This window comes from Lepeophtheirus salmonis, chromosome 4 (assembly GCF_016086655.4).
Source record: "Lepeophtheirus salmonis chromosome 4, UVic_Lsal_1.4, whole genome shotgun sequence".
NCBI classification, from domain to species: domain Eukaryota; kingdom Metazoa; phylum Arthropoda; class Copepoda; order Siphonostomatoida; family Caligidae; genus Lepeophtheirus; species Lepeophtheirus salmonis.
The window spans coordinates 24153259-24177605 of NC_052134.2; positions in this window are offsets into that span (position 1 = coordinate 24153259).

The window sequence follows — 24347 nt, forward strand, 5'->3', positions numbered from 1 at the left end:
CGTCCGCTTATGTAACAAATTTTAATAAAGATTTAACAAAAGTTATCAAATATTTTTATTAGTTTTTTTGTTTTTATAAATATGTAAAATATTAATAGCAGATTATTAGGAACTTAAAATTTTATGAGCAAAAACTTTATCAAGAGGCTTTGGATATTTAGTTTAATTAAAAAATGATTGAAGATATTTTGATAAAAAAGTAATTATTTTATGGAGCTCAATGGAAAATCACTAGGGATAAATTATTCTCTTGAACTCGATGAGAGTAAATTTGGGGCCCGGTCGTTCCAAGAAAAGGAAATATACTTTATGCATATGGAATTTGAAGAAGATTACTGGGTATGATGGTATTTAGTACAACCCTGTCTCATCAATTTAAGAAACATTTAAAGAATATATATTAAACGACTTAATAATTGTTTTGAGACTGTATGCAAATATCCAAACAAGTTTATAAAATACAAATTTTCTTTAGCCCTCTCCCAACTTTTCCTATTTTATCCATCATAATAATACCCGGCTCAATTTTTGTGTATTAATTCTAATATTCCCATTCCAACTATCCCTTAAAGTAGGCTCACATACGAAGCAATCCTTAACTTGAACAACTCCTATCTCAAAAAAATCACTGTTCAGTTTACACATTCTCTAAGTTTGAATGGAAAAAAGCAAAAACTTTAAAATGATATAAACGTTATATTTTTTAGGCTCGAACTTATCAAAATTAAGAAAATCATTATTATATTAAGACATTATTCCCCACTTATTTACATACATACAAAGATAAGCATTTTGGAACTTTGGGAAATATGTATGCAACAATTTGCAAGCTTTAAAAAAAACATAGGTACTTATAAAAATAGGTCAATAATTCGTGTTAGAGACTTTGACAGTATATATTATTTTCTTGTGGGAGGATTATACAGAACCATTAATGATTCAGGAAAAGGTGTCGATACAAACGATTATTGAATTAACGTATATTAGGTTGGGGAAAATGTAATTTTGTATTTTTCACTTTATTTCAATAGTAAATAAGAAGTGTTGCAATCATCAGATTTAAGTGAAGCCCTGCACTGTTTGATTACTTGTTGTTAACAAGAATTCAATTTCAAAATGGCATTTCCTTAGAAACCCTTGTCCCTTTTGGCAAGAAGTTTCGATTTTTTTTTTTTTTTTTTTTTTTTTTTTTGTATCCAGCCGTCTCCAATTGGTTCAAAACGGTTTTATGATCAATGTTCAGCTCCTGGGCGGTGCTACGGCTATTAAAAGGACGGTCTATCATTATATTTTCCATGATTTTATCGACATTTTCGACAACAGGTCTCCCAGTGCGTGGTGCATCATTCAATTCCATTACAATAGAAAGAAATTGCTCCAACCAATGTTGTACAAAACGAACCTAAGTATCAGCTTCGTATATATCGCAAATTTTTTTGGTCGCTTTCTACTTGTTTTTCCCTTTTAGTTTATAAAAATGTAAAATAAGGCGAATTGCTTCCTTTGAGACCTCCATACTCGAAGTACGATAATTCACAACTGAACTGACCCAGCTCTTAATCGTGTGATCCGATGTAACCAATAATGAACAAGATAAACTTAGTTAAAAATAAAGGATGATAAATACGAAATTACTTTTTCACCAAGGTATTATTAGAAACCATTAATTTTATTAATTCAAGTTGACATATTAAATTATATTCATATTCATATAGTAGTGAGTACCATAGTTACAGTAATTTTTTTCTGTTGAAATGGTCTGAAGCTCAGTAGAGCGTACAAGGATGGTCGGAAAAGTTTCCTACCTAACAAAGACACATTCTTTTTTTTTTTTTTTTAATTGTCTCCTACTTACTCTACACATTTCTCCCAGTGATGCTCTCATCTATGTAACTTGTCCAAATAGTACTCATCGTATTTTTCTGCAAAATGATCCTTCACAAAGCCTCATCATTTGAAGAAAATCTTTGCAGTACACATTTTGACTTAATTTTTGTTTGGGGTGTATAATAATGTATCCAAATTTCCTCCACAATAATTCATCGGTGCCAAAACTGGGATTAATCAGGCCTAAACTGCACAAACAGAGCAATACTCTATTCTGCCTATTTGCACAAAAACACTCACATCAACCCACTCAAACGACTGTTACATAACAACTGCGCGATCAAGATGGCTACTTTTAACGGTCATTTTTTCAACTTTTATAGATTTTTAGAGTACAAATCAAAGAAGGAATGATCGCCTAAACACTTATAAACCACCCTTCCTTGACGAATTAATAAATATATGTATGTACTTAAATAATTTTTCCCCCTCTTTATCGAAAAATGAATGTTTTCCCACTATCTTTAACTTTTAAATTATCTCAAAATACCAAACCTGGCTTAAGACGTCACCTGAACTAAGTGGTCACTTTGCCAGTTTCCCTTGTCGAATTACTTTATATAAGTGTGACTATATATGTATCTAAAACAATAGCTTTTATCATAGTTTTTTATAATATAATACTTATTGTATAGTAGGTTAGCATTGTTGAAGATAAACAGCTTTATTTCCTACTTTTTGTCAATATAAATGAGGAAAAAGTTCGCAAGAAATATACTTCTAAGTTCGTCTTTTTTTATTCTCTCACTTCTGTATCTACAAATTATGCACATCCTTGTTTAAATTGATATGAGAATGACTAAACAACATTAAAACGGTGTCATAATGGTTCTATACTCAATATACCAAACATATGTATACCTCAAAAAATTATTTCTCTTTTAACAAATGTAAAGGTAGTACATAATAGATTTTCTCTCTTGGGATTTCTCGGGGGTTTACCGTAATTTCCTATTGGTTTAAAAGTTTTACACCTACGGGGAATTCCTGGGAAATCTTGCATTTAATTATTTCATTAAATTAAACGTTAAACACAAATTGAAGAATCACTCAGGTTAATGTTTTTATACTACGCAAATGATGTGTCTACATTGATAGTAAATGATGAACAAGGAAGAACAAAATGTTTCGAATGATGGAACAATTTTTACTAGTTATTTTTTTTTTATACCCCATATTTTTAAATACTTCAAACATTTAAAAAAATGGAATCGCCGAAGCTCATGGACAACGCGCTCGGGAGAAGTTATTCTCTTGAATTCCATGTTTGTTCGCGCCCAGGTGATTGCTAGAGAATATACTTTATGTATATGGATTTCACCAAAAGATTCCTAGGTCAGATGGAGTGGAGTAAAGTAATACTATATTGTTTACATATACTTAATCAGTGTTAACCAATTAAAGGAACATTAAGAAAAATCAAGGGTATTACTTTTTTTTTGCTATTAATTCTCACAAACATTGTTAATATTTATAAGAAACAGTAATTGATAAACGGATGACCAGTTATACTGCTGATCTTTCCACGATATGTACAGCGACAATAGAAATTAATGTTATCTGTAGATATCTTGTTGGGAAAGTACTGCAGTCAACAATTCAACAAATACAATTTTTCATCATTTTATCCCATGAATCTGGGAGATTAAGAGTCTTTAAAAATATTGTTCTAACTTTGTCAATTTGCTTAAAAACCTCGCTTGATAGGATCATCTTTAGGGCCACTATATGTATACAAACCCTTTTTTCGTATACACCAGGAAAATACCTCCAAAATTTGGATGATGGTCGTAGATGATTAAAATTCCTCCTTAAGCAGACTGGGTTCCAGCAATTCTTTTTTAAATAATCTTTTGACAATAGCTCTATTATAGACGTTAGTCGGAAAAATGCTTCAATTTTGTTCTTAGGTCAAATAATTCTATGAGTGTCTCACAAATCAATCCGTCTTCATCATATTGTTAAAGAAATTTGATGCTTGTAAGGTGTACTTGAAAACATTCAATACACAATTATTATCGAGAGATTAACAAAGATTTTTTTTTAGATTTCAGATACTATTTTTGCCAACAGTACAAGCCCAACTAACTTTTTTTTCTTCTTTATTAAGCTGGTAAACATTTTTAGATAGTTCATTATTACTACTTCAGGTATTGACTAAATTTTGATTTCCAAAAAGAGGACACGTAGACCAATTAGCGTTGCTTGAAGAGAGTTTTGAGATAATGTTTTAAAATATGAAACTTAGTTATCAATGCATAATTCTTCTTAATAATTAACTTCAGCGTAGATGTATCAAAAGAGAAGATTACCGAGCAGATTGTCATTAAAAATTTGAGTGCCCCCCCCCCTAAAAATATATATATACCCCAATGCTATTTGGGGCGAGATCCCATAATTAGGAAGTGATTATTTACAAAGGTTACTGTGAAATTATTAATACAGCTTTTATAAATAGACCGCAGATCCCTAAAAATTGGCTTTGGAGCAGCTTCCTATTTTATAATACGTAGAGTTACTCATTTTTTAAAGTATAAATGATGATTTTATCTACACATTTTGCATCAAGCAATATGGCTATGACTTAACATATGATATATATTTTTAAGAAATTCGATTGAAAGACATAAGACTTATCTATAGCACACACATTTTAACATAGTCACACCCTTGGCTTAGAGTAATGAAATATTATAACGATGGAAAAACATCACTACCAAAACAACGGTCTTAAAAAGTACCAGGATTACATCAAATGTTCTTTAGTTATAAAATAAGGAACAAAAATGTTTCACCATTTATTCATTTGTGAATTACGTCAATAGATAGTTAGTTGTAATATAAGAACATGAAGAACAGTTTTTGCAATTCATTGGGTAAGGCAATGAAGATTGAAGAGGCTATCATTTATGATTTTGTATCTCTAAGAGCCCATGCACACACTGTTGTGTGAACCGAATATCCATATATAGACTATTAGTGAGTTTCTTTTATTTGTATTAAATCATGTCTGTTAAATTATCCATATATATACGAGTCTAATATATTTCTATAGTCATAGCACAGAAATAAAAAGTGAAATGAGCAATTTCCTTCGTGACTACTACTACTTCACTACTCGGTGTTGCTTCTGAGGTGAAACCACCCATAAAAATAATAACAATAATAATAAAATGAAGGAAGGAAGGTTTCTCACATTCTAAATTACGAGATTAAAGGTTTAATGACTCCAATACAGTTTTTGCTTCTGGCATTTAAATCTTATTCTTTCGTTCACTCTACATATGCTTCTATGTAGTTTGTATCGTCATAATAGGTAAACATTTAATAGTTAATGAAATAAATCAGTGTAATGAACTCTTTATTTTGTCTGTAAGGAATGAAAACGTTTCGCTTTGAAAACCTGAATGAAATAATTGCAGTTTACAGCTAAACGTTTCATTTTACAGGCAACCATATGTATATGCAATAGGAAATGCTTTTTAAGCTAATAAAATAACTGAGATCCAACATGTATATATTAGAGGTGTGACAAATTTATGAATTTGTAAGTCAATTTGAGTGTCAAGACTTTAAACCTCAATATCCCAGTCAATGTGTCATCACAAAAAATCAAGAAATAAAAGTAGCCCATATAATACCATGGAACAAAGTTGTTTTTTCCTTCCTTCTTTAGATCAACACTTGTCCTCTTTTTGGAAATCCAACTTTTTTCAGTCATCAATAGTGGACTACTAACAAATTTGTAACTCCATAGAGAAAAAAATACAATAGACCACGAAGTTACCTCACTAATTTGAAAAAATAAAATCTGATTTATTGTAAGGTCTCGAAAAGCTGTAAACAATTATTGGAGAATAATTACACACTTGGTAAGAATTGGCTAACTATCTACTGATTTTGAGCCTCTTTCTGTTTCTTTACGGAGGAGAGGTTACAGTATACAATAAAGGTAATAATGCAAGATACTAAAAGGTGTGCGGAACACTGAGACAATGACTGCACCTAACTGAAGGAATTTGCTATTTTCAATTTAAGTAACTCCGCCGAACGTTCTATTAAATTGGCTCTCTGGATATATTAGATTACTTATTTCTCTTGGTGGCAAACTTAAATTTAAATGATGAATTTTTATTAAAAGGGTCCTCAAAAGGAAACAATTTTTTAGCAAAACCCGATAAGATAGAATCCAGACAAAATGGGATACTATAAGTATGATGTATATTCTCAGCTGAATTTATAAAACATACATAAGATTTTAGATCCACTGTTCCCCGATTTTATCAAACTGCCAATGAAAATCCTTTTTACCAGCTATGTTCTTAGTTTTCTATTGTATGAGCTAATGCAAAGAACGACTCATTGGCTATCTCTGAATACCCCAACAAGTGTAGATACTTCAATCATAATTTCTCACATCATAAATAATAATAATTAATACACTATAATTATGGAAATTGATAAAATTTCTTTGCAAAGGTACTTAAATGCACAATTGAGTAGAGAAGATCATTATAATTATGATAAAAGAAGCACATGAAAATACCGTAATAAAGCAAGAAAAGATACCAAAGGTGCAACAGGGGTATAATTAAACATTTACTTTTGCACCAACAGTCACATGTAATCATATTAAGACAACGAATATTAATAATATATTGTTATGATAATATTGTAATACTTAGTTACAGACATTCTTTCTTTTTTTTCATTAACTCTATGGGAAAAATTATCTTTAATTAGATTTTCACATGACAAGCTCTGACAGCTAGACAGTACATACATACGAGTACATAATAGGTACATGGAGAGAAGGAAGAAATTGTCTCTAATTCTCTGAAGTATGTATTTCATCGGAGAGTCCCACACCTTAGTACAGTGTTCTAATGTATTCCGGGGATTTATTTTTTTATTGTTACGTATTATCTCCAATTTGTTATGATAAATACTAATGAAACCCTTTTAAATCATGGAACCTTCGACGTATATAACACAGGACAACACTAATTTTGTTCAAATGACTTCAAGCTAAAGAAGGAATTTATCTTTGAGCGCAGAATCCGAAACTAATCTCAGTTTTTCTCTCAGTCATATTACTTCTGAAATATCTAGAATTATAGAACTTCGGGACTATTATCATTTAAAGCCTTTTGTTACCCTTAAAACAATCCCCATATTAAAAGTAAGATTAATAAAACTTACTTGATTTTTTTTTTTTTTTTAATTCAAAAAATACTAATTCTCTATGTTGTTCTGGACTCGATATATTTCCATTTTTAGGCTGGAAAATGATGAAAAACGACACTTTTCTTTAAATTTGAATATCTTATTCATATTAAATAGTGACGAGAAATGTCATAGCTTAAATTTTAGAAAAATCCCCTTCCCCTCCTCTTCCAATTGTTCCCCTGTGTAATAATTATTCAGACTTGAAGATTGACAAAAAAACAATCGCTTAGTTCACACTTCCTATTCATTTTTGAGCGCCTCACTGGAAAAACATTGAATGAATAACGAAAAAAACCTCTTAACAGTGTTTGTATAACTGTTAATACGTATGCAGGCCCTAAAAGTGGGGAAAGTATTCATAATCATCCCCCCCCCCCAGGTTTCAGAGTTAAAAGAAACAAAATGATTTCAATATAATTTGTTTTTAATAAATATTACTATGATTCCATCAACGCTATATAGTTTTAAATTAAGTCTCTCCATACAAATTCATATTTCATAATTTAAAATCCGACATTTTCCTTACTAACTAGCCTTCTTTTTTTTTTTTTAGCAAAACTAATGTGACAATAGAGATTGGGCTTAAGGTACGAGTACATGTATGTTTTGATTAAAAAGCAAGAATTTAATCATTTGTTCTACTAAAGGGAAAATAAAAATTTGTGAGTAGGAGTTTTTTATCTCAAAGCCTGTTTTTTTTTTCATTTTTTTATACTACTACCCTTGTTGTTAAACTTCAACTATTTCTTGTTTAATTATTTGCATTTTCCTATTATTATAGCTGAATATCCGACTATCTACGAACTAATTTTGAAAACTTGTTTTCTTTACTTTTTGTAGAAAAGGCAATAGAAATAACATCTAAATTTGTAGATCATAGTTCCAAATAAGCTAAGTTTGCAGGGGAGCTGGAGATCATGGTACTATTGTCTGTCAATATTTATTATATGAATATGTACAGTGTGGGAACCGAAAACTTGCAGTGATATAAATAAATTATAAAAAACGTTTTTCCTATGGAATCCTGAAAAGACAACTCAATTTGTGATATGTTAAATATTATATTTATCTAAGTTTTTTATTCAATATCTCCTCTTTCACAAGTAATAACAGCCTTGACACACCTACGAGCAGTTTGGCAGCTTGTGACGATGAAGGCCGTTACCATGGCGTATCCCATCGTCATGATGGGATCTCGTAGCAAATCTAAATTTGGATGATAGGTGCAACGGATATTCTTCTCCAAGGAACACCAAGCTGAAAAGTCCAAGGGATTGAGGTCAGGGCTAAAGGTGGGCCATGACATATTGTTACTGTAGAAGTGTTGTTTGTAGGCGGCCCAAATTGAGATGACAACAGTCTCTGCAGCGATCGCACACGCGTTGCCTTTTTTGCTGTTACTCCGACACTTTTACTCTTAGATACATGGGATTGAAATCAAACTTCTTTATTTTTGTTCTAGCTGTCGTTAGGTTGCATAATAAAACATCGCTACTTAAAAATTACGGAGATTAAATCGTAATTAAATGATTCTGTAAGTTTGGGTCCCCACTGAGTATATATGTATTTATAAGTAGTTTATTAAAAATAATAAAATTTCCCTTCTCCTCCTTTGTATGAATTTCAAACCTTTGGGCCATCCAAGTATATTACACTTTTGTAGCATGGTTGGATTTTATATTACGATATATTCTAGATTTATATCTTAGATAAGTGTGTTGATATGTTTGATAAATTCTCTATCATCTCATCAATCTATTTCTTTAATTTCATTTAATATTCCACCTTCCAGTCGAAATGCAGATGAGAGGAAGTAAAGGCAAGTTAAGATTGAATGCAACTAAAATGTACAATTTATTTTATTGTTTACCAAAATTATAGTTAGATAAAAATAAATTGGCTTTAAAAAAGTGTGGCACTAATTTAAGTTTATTGCTCAACATTAACATTTCTCTTAAAAAAATATACCTATATTTCCTCCTCCAAATTTCATACAATTATGTTATACATATTATTATTGTAAGTGGCCATTTTGACAAGAATAAAGTTGACCATTCGAATATACTCGTGTGTAATTTAATAAGAGCAAAATATATGCATGGGCAGAATAAGAAAATTCCTTAGGGAATAATAATTAAATGCAAACTTAATGAAAAATAAATATTAATTGTTTAAAGTAAATTAGCATACAATGGATGGCAACTTAACTATCAGACTAAACATTTGGATAAACAAATGTAAATCCAATGAGTAAGATCTTATTTGATGATACGTTTGCAACTTTTTTCAAATGTTACACTTGTCGCTAAGCAATAACATTAATCCAGTCTTTTGCCGTAAAACCAAAGTCACTGATTTGCGAGTTTTAAGTAGTGATATGGTTTTTTTGATTAACCCCTTAATAGATTGATCCATTTTTCGTAAACATTTCAATTTCTTGGGGAAACAAATACTATAAAATATACATATTTTTTTTTTATAAAATAATCATATCTTCTATAATATAAAATGAATATGGTATCCCTGATTCCTAAAAGATAGCAAATCAGCCATCCTTATTTGAATGTCTGAAGAGAAAATAGTCATGGTGAATTTAATGATCCGTGGATCTGGGAAGGCTATATTTTAAGAAAAATCAATGTATCCCTTGCGTTAATTCCCATCAAAGTGATCATTATCATGGATTCAAATTGATCGAAGAGTCCCTGAAGTTTATTATCTACATTTCCTTTGTAGTCTCGGCCTCATATATTCCCTACATATTGGGGACTCATTATTTTCAACTTAATCTGTACCAAATTGTAAGGCCTTTTTACGATTACTGGAATACCAGTCTATGTTTGCTAAAATTATCGCTGTTCTATATTATTGAATATGCTCCCTACAAAATCAAAGAGCAGAGATTGAAAACGAGATATCTGATATAAAATCCGTTAAAGAGTTAATTTGGTTTTTAAACCAATTTTGAAGGTATTTGGTCTTCTCCGTCTCGACTCTCAACCCATCTAAGTCTTGTGCATGACCTTTGAATCCCCTTGTTTGGTTGTTATCAATAGTTTTTTTTAAACTTACGTGTATATAATTAAAGAAACAAGTTACAAGTCCCATATCCATATAGTCACAAATAACATGCAATTTGATTAATCCCTAATGATAATAGACCTCTATTTTTAAATACATATTTAATATCTATTTAAAATACTGTTTTCAAATTGGTCTAAATAATATTTTTAAGTAACGTAAGCTTCTGAAGTTAGTATGGATGTTTGTTTTGCTGATCCAGATGACAATGGCTATGTTATGTATAAAAATAAAATTTGATATGTCAAATAATCTTTTATTAGAAGACTCATCAATAGAATTTACGCCCGGTAATTTCATTCAGCTCTGAGTTTCTTGGGTAATAAATAAATTATAACAATAACCCTTTGTGGGAATGAACTTTACATGTTAATTGATTTAAAACATTTAAATGTTAAATCTAATTTATTTAATATTAATGGTATCTAATGATTAAATTTCTCATATCTCTCAGGCCCATAAACTTTAAAATTTTTCTCAAGTAGAATATTCTTTAGATCTTGCTCCAATAATTATTTTTAATAAAAGCAGAGTCATGTTTGATATATCTAAGTTAAAAATATGAGCATAAACTAGTTTAAAGTATTTGTTCCATTACTCAATAGCAATCAAATGAGGTAATATATGCAACCATCCGATGAGTGCTTTACGAACTACAATCCAAAACGCAAGGGTCTTCAAAAGTGGCGTCGCTAGCTTTTTTTCGAAATAAATCATCCTATTCCTCTTTTCTGTACCTCTGTCTCTTCTCCCTCTGTCTCTTTTCTTCTATTTTCAACTCTCTACTTGTATATATATAATAAAATAAACCTAAGTAATTATATATTGGTTTTGATAACCTTTGGGACTAAGGTCCCAAATGATGAAAGTCAACGCCCCTGGTCTTCAATACTGTTTTTAATAAAGTTCATTCTATAAAAGGAGCTCAGAACTCAAAGTTGGATTGTACTTGCAGATCCAAAATTTCATTTTTATGCTTTCTAATAATAGATTATTTGACATACTAAACTTTATTCAAAATGAATGGGAAGAATGTCCCATTTTTCCATGGGATTACCCATACATAAAAAGCTGTATGTCAATTCTTTGATTTTAAAGGAGACTTCAAGACAGTCAATAAAATCAATGCATGATTATCTTTCATTGTAGTATGAAAAGTTTTCTACAATTTTTTTTATTGATATCCTCATACACGCAAAATAATCCCCTAGGATCAACACTAGAATATAAGGATAAAGATACTTATATCAAATTACATTAAAATGATCTAAAAATGCTCAATAATAAGTTTTTTGTAAATCTTATGATTTTTATATAAAAATAGGGAAATACTCCACAGGGCAAGTTTTCCCACAGAAAGTTTACAAACAGGGAACAATTTTACTGGATATAGGAAATATTTTATATATATATGTTAAGTTCTATCATTTTGAACATTTTGATACATCGTTGGGGATAATTTATTTTCGATACATATATATTGCAACATTTGCAAAGCGTAAATCGTAAAAATTTTAAATTAGGGATTCTTCAATATGTATTTAACAGTTAATTAAGTTAATTATGAAAATTAACTGAAATTATATGTAGAATTTCTCAGGAGAGAAATTCTAGTGGCTGGTATAATGATGAAGAGTAGCCAAATCGAAAGCTGATAAAAATTTATATAGGAATTGTTGAAGTTTTGGGGATACAATTATTCTACATATGGTTCAACATCAGTCGAATAGAGAAGGGATTACATCAATGATTATCAACAAGTGCCCCACGGCCAAAGTTTAGCCTGTAAGTGCATTTTTATACGACCATGAAAATTATTTAATAAAAATAAATGAATTTGATGCTGATACAATTGTGTTTTTATGACAAGACTGACATACACTACCCAATAATCTCAGGAAGGGGTGAATCAATTTCAACCAATTTTTCTAACCATGCTAGCCACTAGGCAATATCCTCCTTTTTTTCATCACTTGCACTTTCATAAACCAACATTAATTCTATGCTAATATTGACCTAACGATCTTATATTTTTATTTATTAAGGATGTGAGTTAGTTTTCCCTCAGATGAATGTGGTAAAAAAATCCTACTAAAATTACTCATGAACACTGTGATCAGATAATGATAATTTCCACAACCAGTCTAGATGAAAACTTTAAAAAGATAACACAGAATTCACAAGCAAATTATAGTCATTATTGTTATTAGAGGTATGTAATAAAAACGTAGCTAAATGGACAACGCACTTGGGAGAGATTATTTTCTTGAACTCAATGTACGCAGGTTCACGCTCCGATCATTCTTGGAGAAGAAAATATACTTAATGTTTATAGACTTCAAAAGACAATTCGTTGGTCAGATGGAGTAAATGTAATACTATAATGTTGACTCATAATTAATCAGTGGAACTACATCTGACCAATTAAAGATATATATATACAGGTTAGATAAGGTAAAAGCTAAATATGAGACTTGTATATGAGATAGAAATGTTACATTTATACATTTGAAAGACTTATTAAATATAAATTGATTTCATAATTAAAGCCTTCGTTCTCGATCACGATCTGCACATGACCCCTGAATGCCTTGCAACCCTTTGCTACCTAGTACGAATCCATGTCCTTCATTGTATTGAAGAAGGAAGCATTCAAGGCCTCAACTAAGACATGATTATTCTTGCAACAGATCCTCTTCCCCCTCCCCACAGGCAAAACCCATAAGAATTTAGGTCCAGTCTGTTGGTTGACCAATATAACCGAGATACAAAACCCGGCACATTTTGTCCTAAGAACTCTTGGACAATCTTGGCATTATGAGCAGGTGCTGAATCTTGCTGGAATGTATATGGCTTCTCATCAGTGACTTCATTCATCCATGGGATGACCAGATCTTTGAGAAAGGTCCTTGTAGACCTCTTTGGTTATCTTCTGGTCCTTTTGGAAGAAGTGGGGGGATAACTTGTCCCTTCGTGCTGATGACCGCCAGGACCATAACGGAAGCTGGATTTTTTTTTTTTTAATATCTGGTTGTACCTCATTAGGGTCAAGGCAGATACATATATCGTTTCTACACTAATGCTTGGCGTCAATGTTGAAGATTTTTTTAGTACAAAAAAAACGCAACTAACCACCTTTGCTCTTCATTCGGTATATAACAATCTTTGCTTTGCTCCTTCTGTCTGCCTTTTTCTGCTCTGTTAGAAGATACTTTGATGGTCTGACCCTAGACAAGAAACACAGGTCAATCCTGATGGAATTTTTGCTGGTCCTTTTGCTCACGTTGCAGTCCTTGGCCAGCCTAGCATTTTGTATGTCTGTATGAGTGTCAATTGATCGTTTCAAGCCAGCTATGAAAGTTTAAGTCTGGATTTTATCAGATCTTCTTGAATAAGCACTCTCAGTCTTTCCCTCCTAATCAAAGACCTTAATCACGTCATAAACTGCTGATTTTGGATATTTGAACAAAGTAATTATCTCCAGTGTCCCGCGCGGCGAGCTTCGATAGTGGAAATTCTCATGACTTTTTTCATGCTTGAACGACGAGATAATCAAAATACCTGTTGTTAATAGCTAACACATTTAGCAGTATTAAAATTTTTATCACATAACCTTTACAATTTTCATAATTAGCTATTAAAGTCATTCCCGATTTAACATGTCCACGCTGTATATATGTACCACCTAAAGGTAAATATAAATATTCGAACGTCAATTAATTTTATCATGTTTATATTATTTACTGTCAAATTAAAAGTAAATTCAATATTAGATAAGTCTGGACGGAGAGATGATTCCTTCATCTCTTTTGGCAAACACCCAAAAACTGTCGAGAACCCATGGATTTTATTAATTTGGGCCGAATTGAGTAGCTATAGCATATTTGTTCCAAGGAATTTATACGTAAAAAACTTACAAATCATAATTTGTATTCAACATCTAATTTGAGAATACTTCCATTATTGTATGTACATAATTGCCGGATATGTTTGAGCTTCTGTATTATAATTTTAAACAAGAGAAAATAGTAGAATCATCACGTTTCCCTAGAAAAAATCTACCTTGGGCTATCAAAACCATTTAATCATTAATATTATATACCTACATACATAACACCTTTAAATTCATCAATTATCCAACAAGAGAAATCGCATGCATAGTTATTCATTATTTTTGTTGTTTGTAGTTACTTTGAGTGAGAAATACTAAAAAGTGAAAACGACAATGTTATGTTCATATAATTAGATATTTATAATGTATTATTAACAATAAATTCACTCCAATAAATGCTAAATGTAATCAAAAAGTTTATAATCGTGAAATAAAATCTTTTAAAAAGTTGTCTAATAATTTGTATCTAAAGTTATTTGGGGCGTTGAAAAAGGAAGAAAAAATGAAATAAAGAGTTGGTTTTTTCTTCTTCTTTTTTAATAGTGTGTACGGATATTATTTCATTAAAAGTTAGAGGAGAAACTTCAAGGAATGAATAAAAAATGCAAATCAGAGTGTTGAAAAGTAAGAAAACGATCTTTCATGCGAGGCTTTAATAAAAATAGATTATCGTGAATCGTGATATTACTTTGGATCTACAAAAAAAAACAAAAAACGTAGAGGGTTGAAAGAAGATTTGAGATAAACAGCTTACATATATAGGTCAATCCCCATAATAATAAACAACACATTATCGAGTCTTTTTTTTTTCTTTGTTGGGTTGAAACACATTAGACACATATTATTTCTTAAACGTTTTTTATAATTGTTTGGTTTCTAGGATTGAAGTTTGACCTGGGATTAAAAGTATAATGAATATCCACCAAAATATTTTTCTATAATTTCCCCAAAGAGTACTGTTAGTTAAGTAATATCAGCATTATTGACAACTATTGAACCATTTTATTTGAGACTGCAGACTTGGACTCGTTTGCACATTTTCGACTCATTCTTTTATTTTTGAGTCTTCAAAAATTCAATAATACAAAAAGTTGGAGTAAGATATAATAAATAATTAAGTAGAAAATAAAACCTTGAGACAAATTGAATTATCAATTTGATAACAATTTTTATTGTCACTCCTTCCTTCTTATAAACTATAATGGTGAGGCGATACAGCTGATAAGATACCCTATGGTGTTTATCAAAAGCTGATTGACATGTCTTTGTCTGAAAAATGCTAGACCGATTAAGACCAATATTCGGTCCAGACCAAAATTTATTTTTAATTTCTTTCTGAAAAAATTTAGTTTTATTTTTCTCTTCTTAAAATTTTGAACTAAAATTGCCCAAATATTGTAATATTTGTCTTAATGTTTTTCCATCAATAATTCTTATTACAAAATAACAGTAGTCCAACATATGGGGAGAATGAGAGTATTGGCCAACTAACACAAACTATTTTTGATCATCCCGTATCCTCTTTTTAAAGGAAGGGTTAATGAAAGACATGGAGATAACAACATTATGAGTAATGCCTCATTTGTATTCTTTTATTCTCTCTTGATTTTTAAACTCATCCCTTTTTATGGTATTTTGAACGTTGATCTATTGAATTTAAGTTATACTTTACTAATCTGTGAACATATTCCTACAACTAAAAAGATAATAGCCCAACAGTTGTGGAGACTAACGACATTAGCTATCAACCAATATATTTTGGAACTCCTTTTTTTTACTTTTTTTTTTTGAAAGGAAAGGGTTGCGTGACACCATAAATATCGCTTTATATTATATGCTGTAAGCATGGATTTTACAAGAAAAAATACAATATTTCTTTACTTTTTTGAAATAAATGAAGATGTTCTGTATTTTCCTTTTAGCCGTTTTCATTAATTTTCATAAGCTGACTCTCGTATGACTACAGCCTACTCTACATATATTTTTAACTCTAAAAAGGTATAACATAGGATTGATATTATTAGAATTCGTGTCATTTCATTCTCAGTCATTGATAAGATTATAACTTTAATGTATATACTGATGAATAACTATTTACTACATAATAGTTAATAGTTGCCAACAAAACAATACAGATGTTTATATACTATATATTTGATATATTATTCTCTAATTTTTCCCTTTCTGTCAACAATCGATGTTGAGAGTGATTTCTCGAAAATTGTTCAAAATATTCAAATTTCCCAGAAATGTATAAGATTTATTTTGTGCACGTAGCTATGTTTGTTAGGAGGATTAACGTATTTGTTTATTTTTTAATGTTCCATCCCTTGTTAGTGTATCTCAATGGCTGTAAGGCAGATCCGGATCCTCGATCAAACTGTCTTTATTCCTCTTAGTTGAATTTTCTTATCCCCCTCCCCCCAAATAAAGAAGTTTCCACAAATAAAATAAAAAAATATCATAGCCATACATATAATGCGTTCAAAGAGGATAATAGCCTATAATTATACTACATTAAAGGTTTCTTAACCAACACTTTCTTCATCTTTTTCTATTGTTGGTTATTAATTTTTTCTTTTATATATGTTGCCCCTCGACATGAAGGCTATGTTTATTAAAGTGGCCCTTTAAGAATGTACATATAATACATAGCAATGATAGTTATTATATAGAGAGGTTGAGTCTTTAAGGTGTACATTTATTTTCTTCTTTTCTCACCTTTTGAATTTGTTAAGCACCATGAACCAAAAAAGAGGTAACTGTACTCCCGTGCCCTACTTCCTCTTGTGACCTTTTATGTCTTTTCTTTTTAACATGTTGTGTGTATAATAATTGTCAGAGATGTTTCTTCAATTATTTTTTTTATAATTATTATTATTTATTCCAAAGTAATTATTCAATTCATTTATCACTTTTTGATTCTCAGAGGAGAAATCACGGTTGTATAACAGTATAAAAAACGCTGGCTTCGTACTGGACTCCACCATGCCCCCCAGATAAAATATTAGATCCATAGAATTCTAGACACATGGAATAATTACCCATACCTCTAAGCTTATTTTTCTTCATTTTCCTCGTAAATTGTACAATTGTAATCTCGAATGCTTATGATTTATCCCTAGCATGTAATAAAGACCTGCCTACATAGTGACTTTCTCAAAAATTACGAAAAAATTACGAACTCCCCCTTATATGACGATTTAATATACTTACATTTCCACCAGCCAGTTGGACTTTATGGGAAACTAATAATTTAGATACATATAAGTAGTAAAGCCCAACCAATGTTCCTAATATTGGCCAATTAAATTGGCCGATATAAGGAACTTTAAGAATAATTGGTAATTGATCAGCGTATCAGTTTATTGTCGATATTATATTTCCCTAGAAGAATGATCCAATTTTTTAATAATAAATAAATAAAATTTTCTTCTAAAATATTAAATTAATCATTTTTAATCAGATAACCACTTGAGAACCAAGCATATTTATATAAGACACACCCTGGCACCTAATCATTACCCAAATAATGACTGCTAACTAATTAATGTCAATGGTTGAATGAAGTGACATATTTTATAAAATTAAAAAAAAAAGTTTGAGTTTTATTCTATATATAACTCATTATCAAATAATTTAATATGTTTTACATTAACTATTTTGTAGTTAGACTCTCTTTTTTTTTTTTGAAGATTTCATAAATAGATAGCTCTACAAAAGGTTTATTCATTAACTTAAGTTATTTTGCATCTTTTTTTAAATTAAGAATTTTCATAGAAACATCAACAAGAACAATATGTCAGTTATTTTGAATTTCAAAAAAAAAATTAATCTCCAACCAACAGCTCAAAAATCTCAATTTAAATTTGTCTTAAATCTTCGACTTCAATTTATTAAAATCTAAATTTGACCACGAATAATGTAGACTTAGTTATATTATTGTTCATTTCAAATATAAACAATTTAATTTATTCTATCATTTTAATTTGGTCGATTCAAATTACACATTTATTTTATATTTACAAATGAGGGAACTTCAACACATGGACTCTTGGATTATCTAATACGTCACATAACCCTTATCAATTAATAGTTCTTGTAAAAATTACATGATCATTGTATCCACAACCTAAAGAATTATTCAATTCTTGTTTTATTCTCCTCTTAATGTTCTCCATATTATTCATTTCTATTTCTTAATCGCATTTTTTGGTTGCAGCTTCCAAAAATGTCCTTATACAAGTTAAAAATTATGCAAAATCGGAAATTGTACCGCATAAATTTTTACAAGGAAACGGAGTTGAAATATTGGATCTGTAATTGAATCAAAATCCGTGTACTGAGGTCATAAATATGAAGAAATGAGCAATTTGTTGGATTTTTGATTAGTGACATAGTTTGAACTAAAGCATTAGTAGGCAAGTATAATATATCTTTATTTATGCTATTAAATAGCATAACTAATTTAAGTAATATAATTTTTTTATGAAAAAAAAATAGTTTACAGTAACCTTAGTTTTATTAAATTTTTCAAGGTTGGTACCTTTTGATTTAAATAAAAAAGTTGTTACTACCTAAAAATTAAACACTTGCATACCTTTAAAAAAATTAAAGAGGTTAAAACTATGAAATCAGGGGTAATATTGAGATTGATAAAAATCATGACTTCATTTATATAGTATTTTTTATGTATTTATTATAATACTATACGTAACATTATTTTCTTTTTTTAAATATATCAATGAAGTAAGGATTTTTATAAATCACACCATTATTCCTAGTTCCATGACTTAACAACTCTTCACTTTTTTTTAAAGATTAATAACTGTTGAATATGACAAAAATATTTATTTTGGAAAAAATCTTACAAAGGCAGATTCTTTTAAAACAAAAAATATTATTATAAGAAAATTAGAGCCATCTTGGAACTGTTGGATTGTTGTAATATAAAAGGATATCGGGAGAATAACTTTTACTACTATGACTTCCTTTAATCAACTCACTAAAGAGTTATATACATACACGAGACTCAATATAAACAAACAAGGACAAATATATACACGGACTACTTCAATCATAAAACACTAAACACGTATATATACAGATCAGCATTTACATAATTATAATACTAACAGGAACATACATGAGGATTTATTTTAAATCACTTACTTAAAATGTAAAAAAATTCCTGTCTCTCACATTTGTAATTACTGTTACGGAAATTAAACCCCTAAGTAGACAATTTGAGTTTCTATAATATAACTAATCCTTAAAAGGTAAGGTACAAGAACTTTGTATGATTTATAATGATACGAAGTAATAATAAACTAATTTCAAATGAAAAACATTTGATTAATTAGTAATCAGTTAGAAATAAACCAAAAGCTTTAATACAAGAAAAAAATTTGTTAATAACGTGATCTCTTTTTAGAATACACCATATCTCTTTTGATAGTAATAATAAATTAATGAAGATTTTTCTTATGATTAATCATTAATTTACAATCTGATGTTTAAGCTTCTTATAAAGTATAAATATATAGTGACATTGAACATGTGGGGAGGTGTCGTCTCAAAAACGAGTTGTGTCAAAATTGATAGTGAAACTCCCAATCTTTTTATTATGTTTTGTAAAAAAAAAATTCATATTTTTTTCATTTGACCTTTTCTCGGGATTCATTGATATTTTCAGATTTAAGCAAAAAAGATAGAGACACAAACAAAATGAAACATGGAGATAAATAATAAACAGACATAGTATCCGCTATGTAATAATGACAACCATATGAAAAATACTGGGTATTATAAATATTTCGAAGCACTTGTATACAGCTTTACAATGTTTAAAACTCTCCAGTGTCTTTCCCCTTCAGTATTAACTTTTTGACTATCTGTCCCACTAAGAAAGTTTAAAAATTCATCTGTATTTAAAAAAGGACATTCCCACAAGAAATGAGTGGTAGTCTTTATTACACAGTAAAAAAGGGAATTCTCCCCCATTTATCATCATGACATTTACTTCCAACTACCAAAGTTTCGGATAATTTACGATAAGTAAACTATTTTTCTGCAGAAGTTAGAAGTTTAATTCTCAAAGCTCCGATAACTTCGTGTATGTTTCTTTTCTTTTTTCTTATTTCAGATATTCAATAAAAGGGTTTAATGTAGTGGATTGAGTATACTTTCTCAACAATAATACAGAAATCGTAGATAACCTTAACCTGAATGGCACAATTGGTCTTTGGACTTTGATTTTCTTGGGAAATATAGAATAAAAGAGTCGTAAAGCTATTTTGTTTACAAAAGATGGAGATATAGAAGTATCAGTAACAATACACATAACATGGTTTCCGACGTCTATAGGATATAAACATTCCTTCACTGACATCCCCCATTCCAAACATAGTTTATAACCTTGGACAATTTCTTTTGAGCCTTTGCAGAATCCCTTAGTCTTGAAGAGTAAGTGGAGAGTGTCTTCAAAATGTTGAACATTCCATCGCAGGGATTTTCATAATTTTGGCCTTGTTTCATAAGAAACTTCTTGAGATGAATGCTCAATAAATGATCACTATTCCAAAGTTGACTGATCCAATAGAGATTCAATGACCTCCATCGAGCTTAAAAATCAATAACTGATGGGCGACCAAATTTCCTGGAGTTGTGTTGTCTTTTTTTGGATGAATTTCTTTTTTTACTTAATTGAAAAAAATTACTTTCAATATCCCCAATTTTCGTTAAAATATCAGCTTTAAAAGGAGCAACACGTAAAATATATTATTACTTTATCCCACATATTTAGAGTAAAAGAATTAAAAAAACTTAACAGCATTCATGAGTTTAAAAAGTTTAAATGTTCTTTTTTAGTTACAATAGATTTTACAAGACTCATTATTCACTGTAAAGAATAACAAAAAGTTAAAACAGTAAAGTTTCCAGGAACTAAAGTTATCAAAAAAAAGATGTTCCCAAGGATAAACTTTTAACCGATTATTTCTTAAAACAGTATTTAAAAGTATATATAGATCATACATGGAGATGGAGCAGAAAATTACCGCCGTTCATGCTTTCGATTCATTTTTGAACGTCTGAGTGTCTGAACAGAAATTATATTTGAACAGTGTTATTTTAGCAGATAGTTTATTTCTTTAATGTTTAATGTCATTCAAATACTGATTAACAGTTCCAATGGGGTCAGTTCCTACAAAATTTGACCCTATATAGACTCCTGCTGAATCCTTTCAATTTCTATATCACCTCTTTTCTTTTTACCATAGGAGATTTGCCTGACAACCTCACATTGCTGACTGAGAATCTTTCTCCTTACAGAATTGATGTCCAAGGGGCCAACTTTCACCTTATCATCAATATCAGTTTCCTCATCGGCTTTACCTGGACCAAATGTCACAAAGTCCAAATCGATGTCCTCTTCTTCCAGTAAATCTAGAATACTATTCATATATGGGAGGAGTAGACTTCTTGGACAACAACATCTCTAATTATTATATATCATTGCAAAGAAAAAGATGGCACTGGGCCGTAAACGACTGGTCCTAAAATGCCATGATAGTTCAGGCCTGAAGACATTTTCGAAATGTTGGCAAGTTCTATAAGAACAAAAGAGAGTATCAGATGAGCCAAATCGACTTTATGAGGAAGTGTGTGTCTGCGATGCATGTCAATCAAGTTGTAAGATCCAAAAACTCTTAGTACAAATGCAGTCATGAACCATAAAAGGTATGATCAGGGTAATCACTTTATTTATTTCAAAGGTGACATAAAAAGGTGCTTGACAAATGTGCAAGGAGACCCAACTTTGTCAAAGGCGTACTTATTATCGATGCAGAAGATGCAATGTGGGTATTCACCCACAATGCTTCGAATCTTATCATACTCGGCAAGAAACACAATAAATTATATTTTCATTTGCTGATTAGAATATATCTAAAATATTGAATATGTATTTCCTTCTATTAATTTTATATAAGATGGTTTTTTTGCTTGTTGTGTTTAAAAAATGAATATTGTATACGGGTTGTGCCCATACGTTCCGATATGAACGTGGCTTTATAGCCCAATGGGGGTGGTTGAGGTCCAATTTACGACCTAATTAACCTTATTCTGTTTCATATGAATATAATATTTTAAAAAATCATTGAAAAAATATGATTAGGGTAGTTGATTGTGTAATTGGTTAAATTAAGAAAAAAGTCAATAAAAATTTATCTTTATAAGGCTATTTTATTAATTACAATTTTATAATGTTCATTCATTTAATTCTGTTTTTTTTTAATACTAATATTGAAACTATTTGATTAGATAAAAGGAATAAGGAGAAAAGAATGCGTGGTATACACAGTTTATAAAAACGTTATATATAATTTATCATTAAACGATCTTTTCGTTATAATGATAAAATTACATTTTTTACGAAATTTGTACTAATATTTTTTTAAGTTCATTTATTCAACTAAAAAGTTACAAAATCAAAAAATAAATATCCTTGTACTTGAGTGATATTGAAAAAAGAATACAAAATGATCAAAAAAGTTTTTAATTTTCTAGATATAATCATCATCAAAAAATAACTTGATCTTTAAAATTTTCAGGGATTTCATGAAATGACTAAATTTTACAAGAATTTCATGAAATACAATTTGATTGTAACATTTACAAGGGAAAATATCATGCATTAGTAATGAAGCTAGATATTGTTGCACAAAATATAAGCAATCTGGTTTCAATTAACAGTGGCCGACTACTTGGTGATCTTGGAGAAAAGGCTTTTTTGCATAGATCTACAAAATCACTAAGCAATCTCAAGAGTCTAGTTGGGTATTTTCATATGGAAAATATTTTTCAAGGGTAAATGGCAAAAAATATTAATATTTGATTAAAATAACTTTGGCCTCAAAAAAGCTCCAACCTTACGCCATTTGACTACTTTGTATGGTAGAAAATATTGTCTAGAGGCTGCCAGATACACCACAATTTATGGAAGACCTGAAGTTATATGTCAAAAAAAGATTAAAATTTTTTTGAGATTGACTATATTTATAGATTTTTTTTTTAATTTTCAGCCTCGTCTGGAAATTGTTATTGAGACAAATGGAGATCATATCATTGTAAAAGGATTCTTCTATTGGAATCTGGCAGGGGTCTATAGTGGCCGTTTCCTACCTTATATAATATATTTGGATATTTTTAAAATCCGGGAAATTGAACAATTAAACAAGTTCCAACTTAAATCTTCCCAAAAAAACAACAACTAACGAACTCATTTTTTTAAATATTGTAAGGATCTGAAGACCCTTACAATATTGCAATTGCAATATTGAAAAAATTGCAATTTTTTAAGTCTTTAGTTTAAGGTCTGTAATACTTACATCCACAAGTGAAGTTTGAGGAAACAAATAACTATCTGAAAACGTCACTTTATTCATAGCTATTATGATGGTAAGTTTGAATAACTTAGTAGCAATAAGGATAATCATGTATGTTAAAAAAAAGTACTCAATTTTATTCCCAATGGTTTGTCGAAAAATCCTTAAGAACTTTTTATAGAAATTATAATCTTTTTCAAAATTTAGTTTAAAATACTATTGGATTATTCCTACTTGGCAATAATATCAAATACTTATTAAAACAAGAATGGTGACGATATTTCTCAATAACATGCATAATTTGATTTGTAATACCAAATTCATGATGTCCAATAATAATAATCATTATATTGAATAATCATAATTAAGAATAATGGGTTAGCCAGGTTCTTGTTGGTTTAGATTCTACAAAAAACTTTGCTTTCAAAAAGTAGGACTTCTCCTTTGGCGTTTTACACGAGTTAAAAAAAATACATATGTAAGTGTTATAAAATAGCTCGAAATGTAAAAAAATTAGTCTTACTTGTTAAATACTATGAAATTTTTAATATTTCAAATTACATTTCCTCAGAAAAATAACTTGAAATATTTTGAAAAAATAGTAGGTGATAATATCTATAATGAGTATAAAAATCTTGAAAAAAATACATGAAAGTAAATATATTTTAGAGAAGAGAATTTAAGTTTGCATATAAAAATTAATAATAATAACTTCGAAAACGTAATAATACAAATTTTTGTTTATAAACAATACCATATAGTCTTAAGAGAATTAGACTCAGGGAAATCAGTCTATCTAAGTAAGCCAGTGGGTATAGGATATCCATTTGTAAGCACTAAATAATAGATGAGATTAACTTTAGAGATGACAT